This window comes from Calidris pugnax, unplaced genomic scaffold (genome assembly GCF_001431845.1).
Source record: "Calidris pugnax isolate Ruff unplaced genomic scaffold, ASM143184v1 scaffold17, whole genome shotgun sequence".
NCBI lineage: Eukaryota > Metazoa > Chordata > Aves > Charadriiformes > Scolopacidae > Calidris > Calidris pugnax.
In genome coordinates this window covers 2,504,520-2,515,108 of record NW_015090794.1, presented here as the reverse complement: position 1 = coordinate 2,515,108, position 10,589 = coordinate 2,504,520, and positions in this window count along the sequence as shown.

Sequence of the window (10,589 nt, the reverse complement as noted above, 5' to 3'; positions counted from 1 at the left end):
GGGGATGGGGAGGAACCCTGAGGGTCTCTGGTCGCCCTCCAGTCTGGCAAAGTGTGGATGTTGGGGAGGGTGATTGGGGACAGCGTGATGGTGGGGGACCCACGGCAAACATGAGCACAAGTTTGGCCCCGTGCAAGCCTGGGATGGTGGTTGGGGTGTCCTCCTGGGGACAGCTGAGCCTCCCGTGCTGTACCCACCACAGGCATCCTGCGGAGGAGCCGGGCAGTGGGATTTTCCCTGCAACCACTGACCCACAGCCCAGCCCATCCCAAAGCCATAACCACCTCTCGTGCTCTGGGGACAGGTCTCAGAAGGCTGATCTCAGGCCAAGGGACGTGCAGGCTCCCCTGGGGAGGAGGGGACGGGCAGGTCACCCCAAGGGACGGGCAGGTCAATCCACATGGGGCACCTGGGGACCCTCATGTGACATATTCCTGGGGTCTGCAGATGAGCACGGAGCCCAGCTCCTCCTCCCACCCAGCTCCACCATCTGGTTTGCTGCTCCGTGGCCGCCTGCCACCGCAGACGGTGAATCAGCTTTGTCGCTCCAGCAGCACAACCTTTGCAGGCTTGAGGCTTTGTTTTTAAAGCATCCCCCCCATCTCTGCCCTAATCCCCGGGAGAAGGCAGGAGAATGCAGGACGGAAATGTCCCCTCTCCCCCTCCCCAGCGGTGGCCACGGGGCCTCGCCGCCGGGATGAGCCCGTAGCCAGGCGTGGGGTGAGAGCCAGGGCTCAGGGCTCCCAAAAGTCAGCGCCGGAGCGGCTCATCTCACTCTTCTGCCTGCCAGAGCAGAGATGAGTTCAGCTCCCACCTCCTGCTCCAGGGTTTGGCCAGGACGACCTGTGCTCTGGCAGCAGTGGGTTTAGGACGGGTGGGAGACGGTGCCTTGACCCCCCCTCTGCCCAGGACAGCTGGCAGGGTGATGGGGACAGCAGTGCTCCCCCTCTTCCTCCCCTCCATCAACATCTGGGTGCGCTCAGGCTGGTCCCAGCCCCTCTCTCCAGCACAAAATCCAGCTGGACACACGTCCCGGCAGCTGGACGGACACCGACGCAGTGGGGACGCGCAGGCGGGGAGAGGTGGGGGGTCACCTCCTTCCCACATCAGTGTGGGCTTTGCTGGGCTCGAGCTGAACTGCGAAACCCCACGCCAAGAGCCCACTGGAAGGGATGCATTAGCAGCTTGGACATTTGGAGGAATTCTTGCTGAGGCAGGACAATTAGAGCGGGACTACGGACCGGACATTCGGGGACGTTCTTGCTGAGACGGGATAATTAGAGAGAGGATACGGACAATAAAGAGGAGTTTCACACTTAACTTTCCTTGTCCAATCAATTAGGTAATAACAGAGTTATTCCATACATCCGCCTAAGGAGGTCCCTCCTCCTTCTGAATAAAGATAATTTTAAAAGCAGACCGATGAACTCACACCAGCAATTATCCCAAGGCTGGGAAAAATTGGGAGCAATGAGGGAAAAAGGGAGAATCAGATCAAAAGGCAGAAAACCAAAACCTGAATACATTCGAGGCTGAACGAGGATATTGTCTTAAAGCTAAACTACACAGTTGCATCTAAGGAGATGGGCAGTTGGACTAATAGTCATTACTATATCTACTGAAGTAAGATATTAATTCACAGTGTCTGCATCTCCTTCATTAATTCTCTTCCCTGCTTCAAAAAGAAAGGCACTGTACCCAAAGCAGGGCAGGTTTCTAGAAGCAAATTTCACACAGCATCCCCACTCTCTTGGCTTTCTCGCCATGGCTCTTCTTTTCCTTTTCAGCATCAGCATCTAAACATCTGGGTCGTGGTGGAGCTTAGAGCTGGAAGCGACACAATATAGTGAGAAAGGATGTTTTTGTGCTATTTCCAACCTTCCCAGAACAGAGAACTTCACAAACCCCTTTACAAAGGCTGCTTTCTTCCTCCATGCTACTTTGAAAAGATGGGTGAAATCCTCAGTTATCTGCCTATACCAGGGTTGTACAAGACAGAGACGATCAAAAAGGAGGGGGGAGGGGATGACGAAAAGCACGGCCAAGTGTTTTTTTGTTTGTTTGTTTTAGCTTCTTTTGGTTAAAACTGCAGTTTTGGAGCGACTCCAGCCCCCTCTGTACTTGGGGAGGATGGAGGATCTGAAGGATTTACTAAGATCCTCACTTATATTTTTCTCCCTTTCTTTTTTTAACCCCTACTAAATGTTCAGTTTCTCACTGAAATGTTAAATTTGAGCAAATTCTCAGGGGTTTTAAAGAAGCTTCACTCCTCAGCACACCCCAGGGCTCAGCTGGCCAACAATGCTGGTTGGAAAAACCAGTCCCTCCGAGCATCCCTGCCCAGCAGCCCAAAGCCCTGGGAGGGCTCAGTGGGCACCAAGGCTGGGTCAAGAACAAGGAGTTGTCCCAATTTGCCTCCTCCATCCAGAAAGGCTTGTGAAGGAGCAATAAGGATCACCCTAGGGTCTCCTTGAACTCTACACCCAAGGGTGATGCTCAGCTCGATCCCCCTTCTCCCACCCATTTTGGGTGCTCCTGGGTGTGTTGCACCTGCAGCACAGCCCCAACGTTGACGCCAAAAATGATGTGGGTCCTGCTGCCCTCCTCTTGTCCCCTCCTGGGGCAAGAGGTTATTCTGGCTCCGTATGAGCTCAGTTTTGAGCCTGTTCAGGAGGGGGCTGCCAGATGGAGCAGGGCTGCCAAGCCCGATGCAATGTGGTTGTTTCAGGAGGTGGAGTCTGTCTGCGGAGCGCTGGCCTGCAAGATGCGTTGGCCGGCGCTCAACTATGTCCCTGTGATCTTGACCGAAGGAAACCCGACGTTTTACCCCCTTCCCCAGATCCCCACGGCTAATCCCCAGCTGCCCGGGGGCAGACCTCTATTTTCCAGCTAGCCTACAATTTAGGAACCGGATCCTCTTTGCCTCCCCCCAGCCCGCTGGCAAACACTTGTGCAAAGCAGCTTGTCCCCAAAGGGACAGCCCCTGGCCTGTTCTCTCCCCCCATTTTTGCTCCTGCGTTGCACACAGGAGCCAGTGCAGAGCTGATCAGCAAAGTCCTGCTCTGCCTTCCCCATCCCAGTGCTCACCAGTCCCTGTGGGGCTCTGCCTCACACCCCCAGTCCTTGGCACATGGGGGGCTGAGCTCTGTCTGCTCCTCCAGCCTGGAGGGGCTTCCAGCTGCACCCTCCTCTGCTCCTTCTCACACCTTGCTCTCTCTTTCAGGGTATAATCCCCTGTCAAGAATGCTGGAAAACACCAAGTTTTATCACCATACAAAGCTGCATCCCACAGCTATTTAAACCATCACCCAAAGAGCATGAGCAGCCCTAAGGAGATACAGACAATGTGGAGAAAGCCATCCTGGACAAGCTTCTGACTGTTCAGAGCATCCTCACAGTGGTACCCCACACATGTAGAGCCAGCCAAGCATCCTCATTGCTCCTCAGCCCCTGCCGTAGCCATGGGACAGCTTCTGAGGGTGCAAGACCCCCAGCACATCCCCAGAGCAGCAGAGCACAGTGGCTCGATGAACTCGAGTGGGGTGGTTTTGACCCCTTTTAGCAGAGGACAGTGGTGCACACACCTCCTGGCCCGGGGCAGAGGGGCTGTGCAGTCTCTGCCCGCAGCAACACTGGGTACCAAACCGGGCAGGGATGCAGAGAAGGGGAGCGAACCCCAGCCTGGCCCCGTGGCTGCCTCAGCACACAAAGCTGCCAGTTCACAGGTACTGGAAAATCAGGCGACGTCGCTTTTGTAGCACATCCCGAGAGTCAGGAGAACATATTTTATCATATACATAATCTCGAAGGAAAAAAAAAAAAAAAAAGAAACAACAAACCCTCATCTTCTAGATTCCCAGACAGTACACTCAGCATCCTCATGCTACTGATGTAATCCTGGAGGAAGGTCCCCTGGGCCCAGCCTCGCTGAGCTGAAGCTGCACCGAGCCCTCGGCATCAGGCCCTCGCCTGCGCGCGGAGGTGGGCCAGTGTCCCCACAGCCCCTCGGCCCCGCGCCGCTGAGATACCTCGGGCACGTTTTATGGACCCCGTTTATACACTTGTTGAGTGTCTAAGTTCACTCTGCACCCACGGGGAACATTAATAGCTCAGTAAAACACTTCACTAATGCTGTTCTTGATGTCCTTTGCATTCAGCTGGAGTAAAAATTAGCCAGGAATAAAACTGACATCATAATAAATACGAATAAAGCCAACACAGCAGATTTCCTGAGGTAACTCTGTGTAAGCAGGTACCCACCTTCAACCCCAAAGAACTTTACCCTTAACTAAAAGCAACTGCAAGGCAAGCCCTGAGCTGAGGTACAACAAGTGAAACGCAAGATAAGTTGGTGGCGTGACGCCAGGGTGCATATTTGACCCAAATTGCTTAAACTACAGCTGGTTGAGTGATTCACTGCATCCAGCTCCATCAATGGGCCTGGCCGGGCTCTCTGTTTGTGACTTGTCTCCGGAGAGACGGAGGGTTTCTTTGTTTTGTTTGTATGAACGCCTTGGTTATTCAGGGAACCGTGACACACGCTGTGGGAACATTGGCTGGCTGCTCCTGGAGAAGATGCACATGGTGGATCCATATTTGGGCCTGACTGCCTGGCTCCCCTGGGACCCCTCCTGCTCTTGCTTGACCTCAGGAGGATCACTGATGTCTTCGTGTGACCCATAACTTTGTCCTGTTCCCCTGCTCACCTGGCATAAGGAGGGCCATGGCCAAGAGAAGTCTATGTGGTACATGGGGTGTGTAGATGGAGGAGAATGGAAGGACTTGGCTGGATCCCAAGCATCCCTCCAGCTCAGTGTCAGGTCTTTGATGGGACGGATAACACTGGAGCACCAGGAGGGAACAGACATGATGCCCAAAGCTGGAGAACACCGCTGTGTATTTAACAGCTCTTGGTGTTTGCTCTCCCTTGAACTCCTTGTGCCACCCTTGAAGGAGGTGGGTAGCACAGAGTGGGCCACCTGGTCTCCTCATGGGCAGCGGACTAGGGGCATAGAAGGGGCTCTGCACCCGAAAACATGCACCCTAAGGCAGGTTAGCCCCATAGGGACTCAGACAAAGGAGAAATGCTGGGAATCTCCCCCCATTCCCCATCTCCCCAGTTCACAGTATCTCCTGCCACCCTGCCCACTTGTGCCATCCTTAAGCCACTTGAGTTGGAGAGGGGAAGATTAAATAAGCAGAGCCAGGCCCTTGGCTGCCCAGCTGCAATGTTCCCCCTGTGCTAAAGAGAAACACGCCCCAAATAGTTGAAATATAAAAATCTCAACCTGGGATCAATTTTTTTTTCTTTTTGAGCCAATTTGTGGGAAGAAAAATCCATCCAACTTTGGGAGTGGGCAGAGGAAAGAGATGAAAACAATTAGATACCATCTGAGCGGCCATTCCATGCCCTTCCAGGCTGAAACTGGCTCCTGTCTCCCAGTGAACTTCACAAAATGTGGAGTACTGCCTTCTAGGAGTTTGGAAATACCAAACACAAATATATTCAGAGCTTCTGGAGTTTCCCTGTGTCAGCAACACCATTCCCAGCCTGTGGGATTCCTGCCCCCAGCACCACAAAACGCCCTTAGTGACAGATTTACACCAGGACCATCTGCAGCCCCTTCTGGGGGTAAGGTACAGACCAAGGCATCCTTTCTCCTCCTTCCAAGCATGTTTTCCAACAACAAACCACCTTTTTTTCCTCAAAATGAGAATTTCCCCAGGAAGCAGCTAAGGTCAGTGAAACTCTTCCTTTCTGCTTTGCCATTCAAACCACCTAAAACCGCACATTTCATTTTCGTGGCCAGTAAAACCAGAAACCAACCCAGCATCCCTGCTGCCATGCTGGCCATGGTGGCAAAGCCTCATCCACCCCATGGACTCCCATCACGGAGCTGCTCTGATGGCTTTGAGGCCGTTTGGGCTTTGCCACTTCCACGGACATGGGGGTTAAGTCCCAACAGGTGGGAATGGAGGAGAAACCCAAGATGCTCTCCCCATCCAAGTGTGGCCAGAGCAAGATTTTGGGATCCGTGAGCGGGGTTTGTGGCTGTGGGTTGAGAAGAGAAGCTGATGGGGAGGTGAGGATGGTGGTGAACCTCAGCCTGACCCCAACTCCATGTAATTTTTTGGACGGGCACACACAACAAACCCTCCCTCACTTTGAGAGGGGCTCAGCCTTGCCCCTGGCAGAGCACAGCCGCCTTCCAGCCGCTGGGGCAGCAGATGGCAAATTGACATGAAAAAATGCTGAAAATGAAAACGCAACAAAATGCTACACAGTTGCCTGTCCCTTTCGATTCAGTTTTTGGTCAACTAAATTGTTATTGAATAAGGCAAGCTGCGTCAAAAATGTACTTTAATGAAGTGCAGCAGGGGCTCTGGCATTATTTCCCAAGCTGCGCTAAGGTTTTAATCCCCCGGCTCTCTGAGCCACTGCGCGACATATGCTTTAAAGAGGATATTTTTTGCTCCCTGGTATTTCACGCATGTTATATTTTAAAGACCGCTGCCAGTTTAGTTTAGGCCCAAAACGCCGGTGTCACTCGGGGGATGGAGGAGGGGGGAGATACTTCACCAAAGTGATTAGAAATAATCCCAGAGCAACCTGGGAGGAGGGCGACCCGCCACCGCCACGTGGCACAGGGCCCCAAGCCCCCTCGTGTCCCTGCCAACAAGTCTGGTGGTGTCCAAAAAAATTTGGGAGGGGTCCGAAAATGTCAGGATGGGGGTGATGGGCACCCTCAACACCCAGCCTCACCTTCCAGCCCAGCGCTGGTCTGACTACTGAGGACAATCCCAGGGGACTCTCCAGGCACCAAGAGCGGACTTTGCTAATTAGTCCTGGCTTATCTCAAGCGAACTTTCTGCTCTGTTTGGTTAAGACCGGCCTGGAGTGACTAATATCTGCAGCAGGGAGGAAAAGCCCTCCTGGCATCTCTCTTCTTGCCTGGGAGAGCCTCGCTCGGGGAGATATTAAAGGCTTTTGTTTCCAGGAGCTGTCAAACCCCTCACCTTTCACAAGCACTAAAACGGCCAAGGGAAAAAATATATGCGAGTGGAATAATAATTTTTAACTCATAAATTTGAGCTTGTAAATCAAGGATTGACGGAGCAGTCGTTGTAATGTCTCGTGAGTTAACATTCGAGGTTTTCTTTCACCTGAGGAAAAGGAAAAAAATACCCAAGTCTCTGCCCTTCCACTCCAGAGATTGCTATAAATCACCTTAATGTTACACTCTTGCTCTTAAATAGACCAAAAGCATGAGCACAGGGAACAGATAGCGAAAACTGGGCAATTTAAAAAGTACAGTATGGGGGAAGAAAGCTTTTCTTTTTTTTTAAAAAAAAACACCAACAGACCCAAACCAATCCCTCTCTGCTTTTAAAAGCAGAAGGCAAATCCTGCACTCCAAGAAACACACCCCTGGGAACCGAGGCCAAGCCTTGGTCCCGGTCCTGCCACGGTGCTGAGCTCAGCGAGGGCACGGGGACAGCTTGGCTGCTGCTGGCAAACTGCAGAACAGGGCGCCTGTCTCCGTGGGTTTGAATTTGGGATCGAGGAAAACAAGAGAAAATAGAGGAATAAGGAGAGAGGTGTCTTTAAGGGAGGGTTGGAAAGGGATGGGGGTGGTACTTGGGTTGAGTGGAGAATCTGGCCACCCGATGTTCCCATCTGTCTTCCACCAAGCTGGGAAGATCACCACAACACATGCCACGCACGCACATCACAGCCACCAACCATGAGCCACATTCTACTGTCACCACAAAAGGGAGAGCACCACAGAGCAGCACATACCCAAACTGGGGGCACCCTACCCAAACTGGGGACTCAACACACCCCAACTGGAGATGCAGCAGCTACATAAGATGGGAGGCAACAGAAGAGGAGCCCACCACGGCCACCCTGCAGAGGAGACATCTGCAGAGCCAGGGCCATCACACACCTGCTAAAGATGTCCCACCACCTCAGCTCCTCTCCTGGGGGGGGACTATGTGGCAAGTAGCGAACATGATAGGAAAAGATGGAGTGGGAAAAAAATGTCCAGTTGGGCAGTGGGCTGTGTCCACATGCAGATTCTGGCTCTCCCAAAGTTAAAAAATGTTGGGATTTTTTTCCCCCCACCCTGGGATTTCCTATACTATCTGTTTTGGATAAGAAGGATGAAGCTCAGCAGATCTGAACCTTGTGTCCCAAATGCTGAAGGTGCTTTGACCCAGAGGTCCTCCCACCTCCATCACTGCTGTCCCTGGTCCAGCCAAGAGCTGATCCCCTCTGCTCCCACCCAGGGCTCTGCAGGGGTGGCACCCGCTGGCTCGTGGGGCTCCCACCCCTGGGGTCCAAAGGGTCTTTGCCACCTGCCCCCCCCCCCCCCCGGGACTGTCCCCAAACCGGCAGTGAGGAGCTGGCGCAGAAGTTGCTCAACGGATGAGATGTTGGGTTGGGAAGGCTGCAGAGCACTGGGAGGAGGAGGAGGAGGAGGAAGGCATTGGCATGCGGAGCACAAGTGCGTGCGTGGCACTCTCCTCTGCCTAATCCACCGGGTTCAAAGCTGCCGGGTGGTGCCGGCTGCAGCTGCGGCGTCTGAGCTCCAACAGGTGATGGCTCAGCTGTCCCCCCCTCCAAGGGGCTGTTTGCACCAGAGAGGGGCTGGCCTGGGGGGCCAGTGGGTCCCCAAGGCTTCAGCCGCCTCCATCCTGCCCTTGGGAAACTGCCTGTGGCCCCTCGGGGTCTGCGTGGGGCTTCCCAGTGCCCAGTGGGGCAGCACATTGCAGTGGGACAGGGCATGGCTGCTGGGAGGCGTTAATTGTGCAAAACCCTCCTAAAAATGGTATCACCCCTCACTTTTGAAAACCCCTTCACAAACAGCATCCACCAGTGCAACCACCCCCGGACCCAGTGCATCCAGCAGCAGGTCTGGGAAATGCCTTTTTGGGCAAATCCAGCCAAGCATCCAGGGAAGCTGGAGGGATTTTAATTTCTGCTCCCAACTGTCTGGTTCCTCTCCGGTGGCTGCACCAGCAGAAGAGACCATCTGCCACCAGCTGGTTCAAAACGTGATGGGCAGGGAAGCGTGGCAGAAACACTTGGACCTGCCCGGGACATCCTGGCCAAAATCTGCATCTAGAGTGGCCAGTGGTCATCACCGGATTTGGGCTGGGACAGTGGCACAGGCACAGGGGGGCCGTGTCCATACTTGGCCTCACAAGAACCACAGCATCCCAGTGATCCCATCCCCAAATCTCCCTCCTTCGAATATGAAAATAACAAAGCGCGACCTGAAATATTTCCCCGCCAGCTGCAACCGGGCACGACGGGTCAGATAAACGCCTCGCTCACCTCCTGCACCCAAGAAATATCGATGAAAATACTAAAAAGTACCCCGAGCCATCGATTTCCTGCAGGCTGCCATGCAGGTGCAGGGGGCAGGTCCATGTCCCCCCCACCAGCCCCGCAGAGCCGCCGGCATCGTCAACGACCCGCTCGAGTCCTCATTAAGTCACTCGAGCTGCCATCGTCTGAGCAGCACCATTATTCACGCAGGCTCCAGACCCCGTTCCCCACTGTTAATTTCTACTTATCTGCATATTTTATTGAAAATTAAAATCCTTTTGCATTTTTCCCAGGGCTCCGCCGTGAACAATCTTTTCTCGCAGCCCTACTTGACTCCAATTAGTTGGGATAACAAAGCTGCCGCTGTTGGAGGATTATTGACAAATGCTCAAGGAAAAAAAAAAAAATGGCAAGAGAATAGTCTATTAAAATGACAGCTTTTTAAGCCTGGAAACAAAACCGCCTGGCAATTAATAGTGCTGGGGAGGTGCAGAAATTACCGATTCTTAGTTTTTTGATGGCATTTCAATTGATTAGCCTGCTCGAGCCATTACTTTGTGCCTCGCCTCTCGTTAAGCGATGGGTCACCATCAGCATCTCTCACCCAGCGCAACGCCATCACAGAATCACAGAATCACAGAATCTTCTAGGTTGGAAGGGACCTTAAAGATTGTCTTGTCCAACCGTCAACCTAACTGACAAAAATAGACACCCACACAACAAACAAGGAGCATCATCACTAAACCATACCTCCCAGCACTACATCAACCCGGCTTTTGAACACCTCCAGGGATGGTGCCTCAACCACCTCCCTGGGCATCGTCTCCGTTCCCCCTGGGGACCGCAGGGGACACCGGCACCAGCCATGGCTCCGCGACAGGAGCCTGGGGAAGCCGGGGGGGACACATGGAAATACCTCCCATACAGGAAAGACAGCCCCTGCCCTGCCCTGCCCGCCGGGGGGGATGGATGCTCCCCGTTTCCCAGGCCTCGTGCTGCCCGTAGATACGGTTCCCATGGGCGCCCGTCGGAGCTGGGCTCCTGCCCCTAAAAACCTGCTCGATGCAGCTGCAACTATGGCACAAAAGGACTGAGAAGCATTGAAGAGCAGCACAACTCATTCACTGATAACTCGTTAATGGCGTTTCATATTTTTTCCCTGGCATTTTTTTCTTTTTTTTTTTTTTTAAATAAAAGAATAGTGGCGGGGAGGGGGGGGAGGTAAAAATGAAGCATACTTGATAAAGGGCAG